Raw genomic sequence first — 9,462 nt, 5'->3', positions numbered from 1 at the left:
CCATGGCTCACGGGCCCAGCCGCTCCGCGGCATGTGGGATCCTCCCGGACCGGGGTACAAACCCGTGTTCAATCAATATTTTAGAATCAGGTATTTATTTATTTTTTGAAACCTGACAAAAGTTTCTATTTTATGACTTTTAACTTCATTGGTTCAGAGAGTAGAATTTATTTTTTTAATCTCCAAATCAGATGTCATTCTCAATTGCCTTTTAATGTAAGCTTCCTCTCCTGTGTTTCCAGTATGTTGTCAGTTGTCACTTATACTAGTTAAAGAACAGATGCAAAAAAGAAAGTGATCTCAAATTCCGGTCAAGAAACATCTGCTAAATAGTTGGCATTATTCTTAGACTATCTTCTCTTCAAGAAATTTTGGAAACTTCCTATTTGTACTTCTGTAAGGGTTGCACCTGGGGAATGGCACGGAGGCTTTTATGAGGAGTGCTATTACAGGCTTCTCGCCAGAGCTGAGAGAGAAGAGTCTGTAGGGAGCTCTATTTTTATGGTATAGTGAGGTTAGCCATTTACTGTTCCCATAAGCTACTTCACTTGCAATAAAGGTCAATGGGCCTTTTTAGGAAGGAGAGCTAGAACCCTGTCTAAAACTGCAATCTTCCACAGTCAAAAAGACAGGCTGCTTTAGATTCTTCTGTAAAGTGGCAGGATGTTTATTTAGCTGGGAGAGTGGATGAATACGACCAGCTGATGAGCAAGGCAGTAAGAATTCACGGACTTCTGGGCGGAAGACTTAAATCCTAAGGTAGCCTGACCGCAAAGCTAAGCAGGGCGTGGCTGACTGTGGGTCTGGTTGTTACCTTGACCTGTGAACTCTGCCAAGAAATATGTTTCTGTAGCTGGCACTCTCTATCCCTGGACTTCCTGGGAAGCTGGTGTCTTAAACTACTGTGGTTTGCAGCTCATGGCATCTGCAAGTCCAGTGCAACAGAAGCAGTTCCATTACAGTGTATTTTTCTTGCTTAGTTTTTTAAGAAAGAAATCAAACTGGGCGGGTGTTTCCTTAAAGATAGGATAGGACACTGGGCTGCAATGCTTTTGTTCACTATCTCCTAATGGAATTTTGGAAAACTATGCACCCTCCTTCAGTTTTATGTTGTAATGTAAAACATTTCATCAAAATCTTGAACAGTAGCAAAGGATATAATTTATGGTCTGTTGTCAGTATTGGCTTTTTAAAGTGATACTGTTACTTCATTCATCATAATAAATAAATAATAATAAATCCAATGGAATGGAATAAATACTACAGCAGATTGATACCTGCCATCAACCCCTGGGTAAGAGTTGCAAATTTTACATCTTTTCGTTTTCCCCTTGTATTTTTATTTCTATTCATTTACCGAATTTTATCCTAATAAAATGTCTTTTTGTGATTAAGAGTATTTAACTATTTCCCATTTCATACTTCTCTATAAAAATAAAGTGAAATTAGAGCATTTTTTTTTCTTACCTCTGGTCATAACGTTCTGCTAAAAAAAATTCACCTGGATTGAGTCATCATTACAATCATTATTGGGAATACCTGTGGCAGAAACAATGCTGTGTTCACCACATCCTTTTATCTTCTTGGAGGTACAGGAAGTTTATATTTCTCTGTTTCCCTTTGGGAGTCTGAACAGAAATGATGTATTGTTTCCTGTCCTAGTTCACAGTGAGTTGAACTCTAGTTCTCCTTCTCTCTCTCTCTCTCTCTCTCTCTCTCTCTCTCTCTGTTGGAAGCTGGAAACTCTGAGATGGCAAAGATGCAAGATGGAAGCAGAGTTATCTAAGGCCCCCTTGGAGGAGAGTCCCCCAAAAGAGCCTCCTTGTCTTCACCAGACTGTGATATAAAAATTAGCAATACACTTTTGTTGGGTAAGCCATTGAAGTTTTAGGTTTATTAGTTACTGTAAGGTAGCTTACACTATCCTGATCAATATATGCCGTAACAGATCAAAACAGCATGGATATATTACAACTTTTTTTTTTTTAATCTATTTTTGGCTGCGTTGGGTCTTCGTTGCTGTGCACGGGCTTTCTCCAGTTGCGGCAAGCGGGGGCCGCAACTGCTCAGGCTTCTCATTGTGGTGGCTTCTCTTGTTGTGGAGATGGGCTCTAGGCTCGTGGGCTTCAGTAGTTGTGGCACGTGGGCTCAGTAGTTGTGGCTCACGGGGTCTAGAGTACAGGCTCAGTAGTTGTGGCGCACGGGCTTAGTTGCTCCGCGGCATGTGGGATCTTCCCGGACCAGGGCTCGAACCTGTGTCCCCTGCATCGGCAGGCAGACTCTCAACCACTGCGCCACCAGGGAAGCCCCTATATTACAACTTTTGATAGGTCATTCTTAAGAAAAATAATTTTTAATTTTTGAAAATGCATCTCAGTAAAAACACTGAGAAATTTTGTTCACATAGATGGGAGTAAAGGTTGTTATAGCAATGTCTCCCAATATGCGTGCCCTAGTGCAAATCACCTTAATGAGATTTTCTAAAATAGGAGAAACATTATTGGAAAATTGAGGTAGGAAAGGAGCTCTCAGGCAGTCGATTTAAGGAACAAGTTATAGGAAATGTGAGGATCTGGACTTAAAAATCTCTCTGTTTATATACCCCTTTGAAAGTCTCTGTGAGTACCAGCGACACCTGTATTCCACATTTAAGACACATCTAGGGAAAAGGAAGGAGAGTCAGGAGGTGGAGCGTCCCCTGACCTGACCCTCTTTTGGCTGCTGACCTTCATCCAAATCCTTGGTCCATCTTTTTCTGCCTTCCTTCTAATTCCCACTAGCTCACAATGAAAAGGATCCTGATCAAGATTAAAGTCTGTAACATATAAAGAGTTATTTTAAATCAATAAGAAAAATATTATTATTTCAGAAAAAAACGGGCAAATGATCACTAATGGCAATTCGTGAAAGAAGAAATACAAATGGCTAATACCACAGAAAATATTAAAGCTCACTTGGAACTTGTTTTAAGTTTAAATGTGCAACTTAAAACAGTGAGATAGGGCTTCCCTGGTGGCGCAGTGGTTGAGAGTCCGCCTGCCCCAGTCTGGGTAGATCCCACGTGCCGCGGAGTGGCTGGGCCCGTGAGCCATGGCCGCTGACCCTGTGTGTCCGGAGCCTGTGCTCCGCAACGGGAGAGGCCACGACATTGAGAGGCCTGCATACCGCAAAAAAAAAGACAAAAAAAACCAGTGAGATACGATTTTTGGAAACAAAATCGAAAAACTAATCTTTAGTGATGGTTGGAAAGAGAATAAACTGATTTAATATTTCTAGAGAGCAATTTGGCAATATAAGTCAAAAAATTTTTTTTAATATATGAAGTTGAGCTAGCATCCCATTTCTAAGCATTATTCTATGAAATAAGCATGAATCAGTTAAAAAAAAAAGATTCAGCCTTGAGCTTTACCACAGTTTTTTTAGTCTAGCTTCTTTTGTTTGCAAGTATTAGGTTGCAAGGCATGCAAGGCTTTCAAATGAAAGCATTCGAAATGCCTATTCTCTTCTGCGTTTTCTGCTTCTCTTAGTTAAAATTCTTGATTGATTTGGACTGATTGCTTGCTGAGTGCCAATACATTGACTGACTTCATCCAATCAACTATTGTTTGTCTGGGAAGAGAACTGTCATAGGATGTACAGGGTTACTTCTTCCAGGGGCTGTTTGTGGGGTGAGGGTTAGGTGCTCCATGCTCCATAAGAGACAGGAAGTTAAATCAGCATAGCATATCTAGAATGGTGAAGAATAGGAATCCCTTAAAAGCCCAACCCAGGATATGATGTAAACTGTGACACCATGCAGTGAGATAATCATTAAAAATGTTCTTATAGAAGACTCTTTAATGACACGGAAATATATTTGTGATATATTTCTATTTCTGGAGGAAAAGAACATGTAAAGAGAATAAACAGTATATCTTAATTTTTAAATATTTACAGTTATAAAGAAAGAAAGTGCTATGGACTAAATTCATGTTAAGGGGACTGAATGTTTGTGCACCTATCCCCACCCTTCCTCCCATTTTTATGTTGAAACCCTAACCCTTGATGTGATGGTATTTGGAAGTGAGATCTTTGTGAAATATGTGGAAGTGCTTGAAAAAAATGATATGCATACAAACGTGCATGTGCATGTACACACAGGTCTCTCTCTATACATACACACAAAATATATATCTTATAAATGCTTAAGTGTATATGTCACACAGTTGTGGATATGATAATTAGAAGCCTAACTCCCTGATTTGACCTTGGCTAAATGCAAATAAAATGATAGATCACTATGGATTTGATGAGATGCCTTGAGAAGGAAATGTCTTGTTGACCCAAGTACTTTGAGAAGTGCTGATTATTACTCTTTTCCATAAGACAAGAAAGAGAAGGTTAGAGAATATTTACTTTCTGGTGAAAACAGGAGCACAATAAACGAGGAACATTGTTGAAAGACAACAGAGGGGAACAAAGGTCTAATTTAAATTTAAATATTTGCCTACAGTGTTTTAGAATATAATATATTATAGCTCCTGTCTTTTCATGTTTACTGAGAAGAGGACGACACTAATATTTTCAAATATTAGCAATAAATATGACCATTAACCACAAAGTCTGAGATTGCCACAAAGCTTGTAAAACACGTCTGATACAGGAAATGGTATTTGTTCACTTAGCTATAAAATATGTTATAGGAAATTATATTTGTTCTCAGACTGAATATGAACTCTGCTTTCAATAGTAAGCCCATTCCTTAGTCAATAGACTCACGAGCCTAATTAAACCCCCAAATATGTGTTGGATAGATTCTCACATGAGTCCAAACGCTTCAAACACTTGGTTCTAGCTTTCTCTTGGTAGACCACTTGAAACAAAGGGTGCTTCCAGAAGAGTCAACTTCAAACATGGTGAAGTCAGATTTATTTCACAATGTTATCTGAAGTTACATCTGGGGAGTGACAGCAGGAAGTGAGAAAAGAAAAACTAACTCCTGCTGTCTGAACTTATGTGTTGGTAGAAAATTTTTTTCAAGCATTTACTACATTTGTAATAAATACATTTTAAGTGCTTTGAATATAGCACAGCACCATACAAATTGTTATTCATATATCGGCTGATGGGGAGGGGGCAGGGCTTAATCTTCTCTTCTTCCACGTGCTGAAGTAGACCAAAAACTACCCTCTGGTTACTTGCCATGAAGCTGAATCTGTTAACAGATGTATTTGATCGACTCCCACATTACTGGTCTGCCTGTTAATTTTTATTAAAAATCGATTTAATTACCAGCATTTAAAAGCTCAGGTGATTTTTGCATAAAAATACATTTTGGTGGATAAGATAGATTGCTGCTCTACATGCATTCCACACACCCCTCCCTAGCTCCAGAGACTGTGCAGCTAAAAATGACATTTCTAAACTGGGCATCTGGAAGTGACTTTTAGCTTAGACCAATCAGATGCACTCAGGGGAGATGTAAAAGGCAGAGGTCCCAGTTGCCCCTGGTGGCAGGCCCGTCAAGGATGCTTTGGGTTTTTCTGTAGCAGCATCCCTGACAGCAGCTTTGTGGGGACCAACGGGTGAGATCAGTAGCACCTTTTAGCTGTTGGTCGCTATTTTTGTTGCCAGCATGGACTTAAAAGGTGAGGTATGGCTCTGGAGCCAGCAGTGACAGCATCAGTAGCTACCTAATCTCCAGACTGTTCCTAGGGGAACAGGGAAAACTGAACTGTTTCCCATCTTCCTGACTGAGGCAGAGTTGGCAGCCTCCTTGGGGGATGGGTTCTTCATTGTTCTTCTGGTGGTCAGCCGTGGAGGCCCAGCCTTAACACACTCTAAGCATCTAATTCCGTTTGAAGCCCTTTGCCCTTCGTGCTTACAATAGCTAGAGTGGTTTCTGTTTTCTGTAACAGAACTCTGACGAATATATAGGAAAAAGAGGAGCTCTGGTAACATCCAACCCTGATTTTGGTTATGGTAACAGTAGACTGGTAATGAGCAGTGGCCTGTAGGTTGCACAGTTCCCACCACATCTTAGTGAACTCCCCAACTGGAGGCCATTTTCACTGTATTTGTAGTATGTATGTGTGTGTGTTTAAGAGATGTCTCACTTTTCTTAGTTATTTTACCTTCCTGGACCCTATAAGAATTTTAGTTTGCCACCTCACTAATCCTTAGCTACAGATTGGCTGAAAACGATTTTTTTATTTCTTAAAGGATATAATTCTTCCATTTCGAATATACTCCAAAATGCCCCCCAATCAAAGCCAGAATGCTGTACATCTAAACTGCATCATTTAGGTCCCTGAGAGAACTGCTTTTATTGAACTATGAAACTAGTTGTTCTATTAACCCTAAGGATGTTGAATAAACTGTAATGTCACCTCTGTGACAACACAGCAAAGAGGTTTCCTTCAAGTCAGATTTTACCTTATAAGCATGTAATAGATCAGGCTTTGCTTTTTGCACTGGCTGTCAGAAAGGTAGGGCCAAAGGCCACCTGAGTCGTTGACTTCTCATAGCGTACATGACATCATGCTTGTATGTTGTGTATTAACCCCACCCCTGACCGTGTCTCATTGTTACTCATTGGTTTTCTTTTCACCCAGATTTCTTCACATATTAAGAAAAATCCTATTGTATTATGTTTGAAACCCATTTTAAATCCTTGTTGTAATATGATGGAGAATAAATATTTAAATAAAGTGCGTTCACTTTCCCTACTCTATTCTTTGTGTTATGTCTACTAGACACCTGTTCCTCAGTCCTCTCTGCTTTTGTGTGCTCAAGCATGTATTTCTGCCAATGTCTTAACAGACCTAGGCTATTCATGTGTGTGCTTGGGATTTTGCAATCTAGTGAATATTCTAAAGATGTGGTCAAGCTGAAGAATGAGGCACCTTTTAGCAAAAAGCAATTTGTTCTGTGACTATTACTGAGTAAAAATCCCAGGAGCTACAGATTTCTGTGTAAACCAAATGCAATACTCAGTCTTTTGGGGAAGCAAATAATTACACTTCCTTTGATGATATAAGGCCAGAAAATATCTAGCATCTGATCTTAAGCTAACCTGTTTTTTCTTTTTTAATTAAACATTTTATTTTGAGATAATTATAATTCACATGCTGTTTTTTTTTTTTTTTTTTTTTTGTGGTATGCGGGCCTCCCTCTGCTGCGGCCTCTCCCGCTGCGGAGCACAGGCTCCGGACGCGCAGGCCCAGCGGCCATGGCTCACGGGCCCAGCCGCTCCGCAGCACGTGGGATCCTCCCAGACCGGGGCGCGAACCCGGTTCCCCTGCATCGGCAGGCGGACGCGCAACCACTGCGCCACCAGGGAAGCCTCTCACATGCTGTTTTAAGAATAATATTAGTGATCCTGTGTACCTTTTACGTGGTTTCCCCCAATGGTAGTGTCATACAAAACTATAGTACAATATCACATCTAGGATATTGGCATCAATACAGTCAAGATACAGAACATTTCCATCACCACAAGAATCCCTCATGCTGCCCTTTTATAGACACCCCCTTCCCTCCCAACCCCACCCATAACAACTACTAATCTTTTCTTCATTTCTATGCTTTTTTCTTTTCAAAAATATCTAATCTCTTTTGATGGCATAAATGTTCATCACAGATGACTACACTACACTTACCATCACCCTTCCCCTGCTTCCATCCATTATCTGCCCTCTTCTAACCTACTCTGTGCTAGAGAAGGCCAGCCCTTGAGGATTACATTACCAGGCTCCCTTGTTCTTCGGTTTCCAGTTGGGGTCACTGGAGGCACTGGCAGAAGATGGAGGGAATGGGAGAAAAGAGGTATAAGAATAATCATCCTTTTGTGCACAACCCCTCCCTCATGAGGCATGGGGAGAAGAAAAGGAAGAAGCACCACTACCACCACCACCAGAGAGGAGTGAGTGCCCAGATGAGGAAATGGACAGAGACCTTGGTCAGTTGAGGTGCCTGCCTTCAATGGTGAAGCTATCGCTGTCAATGAATTAATCACTAGTAACCTTGACAGACTGAAGATTAGGGAGGGGGAAGGAATCCAATCACAACTGAGATTGAATCCTTTGATCTAGCAAAAAAATTTCTTGACCTGGGTAAAGAATAAGATTTAATTAGATTCAAAGAAAAAGGAAGAATTGTGAGATTTCTTTCATAACAAGTCTGTGGACCATGGTTCACACTCTCTACCTTTAATGGTTTGGTGCTCCCAGGCTTAACGCTGGGACACTTAGTGTCCCAGAATCTACTAGTTTGCAGTTGAAAAGGCTTATGTTTTGCTTTCAATGAATAAATTGTCATTGTCACATCATGTCTATTTATGGATTATAGACAAATTTTAATAAACACTATGTATTAGGCTTGGGTTAAGCATTTTTCATTCATTATTTCATTTATCTTAGCCAACAACACCGTGAGATAGATATTTTCCTAATTTGACAGGTAAGAACCCTTAGGTGCAGAAAGCCTAAATAACTTGTCCAAGGACACACAACTCATAAGTGAAAGATATGGAATTCGAGTCTATCTTTTAATGATTAGGCCATATTGTCTCTCAGTGAGGCATATTGCTTTCCACCAGGAAATGGAAAGACAGGGCTGCTCTTTCCAATGACCTTGGTGGCTCTGCCCTTCCCTCCTCTCCTGCATAGCTCCTACACATCCTTGATCTCTAATCAAGAGTCATATTCTCAGGGAGCCATTCTCACCTTATTGCCCTCCTGAAAGCTTTCATAGCACCATGGATTTCTTATTTGTAACACTTGTCACCACTGAAATTTATATCTGTTAAATTATTTGATCAATGTCTGGCTTCTCTCCCCTAAACCATAAGCTGCATGTCATTTTGCCCCATTACATCTCCAGCATTTAGAACACAGTGCCTGACATATAGTGAGTGATCAATAAATGTTTATTGGTTGATTTAATAAGACTTTTTATCTTTATTTTACAGACTTATAGATTCTCAGAGTCAGAAGTCACCCCAGCTGCTAATTATTCCACTCACCCATCAGAAGTCCCATGGAATCATTCTAACCAACTGGTCAACCAACTGTTCTTGAAACATCTTTGGACCACTCTGACTGCTAGTGCCATTGTTCAGGGGAGCATACTAATGAACTCCAATTTTCCTTACCCACAAAAAAGCCTTCATCCAAGTCTTGTCTTCTTCGGGCTGCATGTGTCCAGTACCTGGGACAATCCTCGTATGATCATCTGTCCACATTCTCTGGAATGTGTGCTCGTCACGTTCAGTACTCAGGATAAAGATCTGAACTTTGTATGTGTTCTGACCAGATTTATTAGACTCTAAAGTAAGATGCTAATCTTATCTATGATTGATATAGAGTTTGAAGAAATTTTCAACTTCTATTTAAAATATGTGGGCTTCCCTGGTGGCGCAGTGGTTGAGAGTCCTCCTGCCGATGCAGGGGACACGGGTTTGTGCCCCAGTCGGGGAAGATC

Source organism: Physeter macrocephalus, chromosome 1 (assembly GCF_002837175.3).
Source record: "Physeter macrocephalus isolate SW-GA chromosome 1, ASM283717v5, whole genome shotgun sequence".
Classification (NCBI taxonomy): Eukaryota; Metazoa; Chordata; class Mammalia; order Artiodactyla; family Physeteridae; genus Physeter; species Physeter macrocephalus.
Note: the sequence above shows the minus strand (reverse complement) of the source record.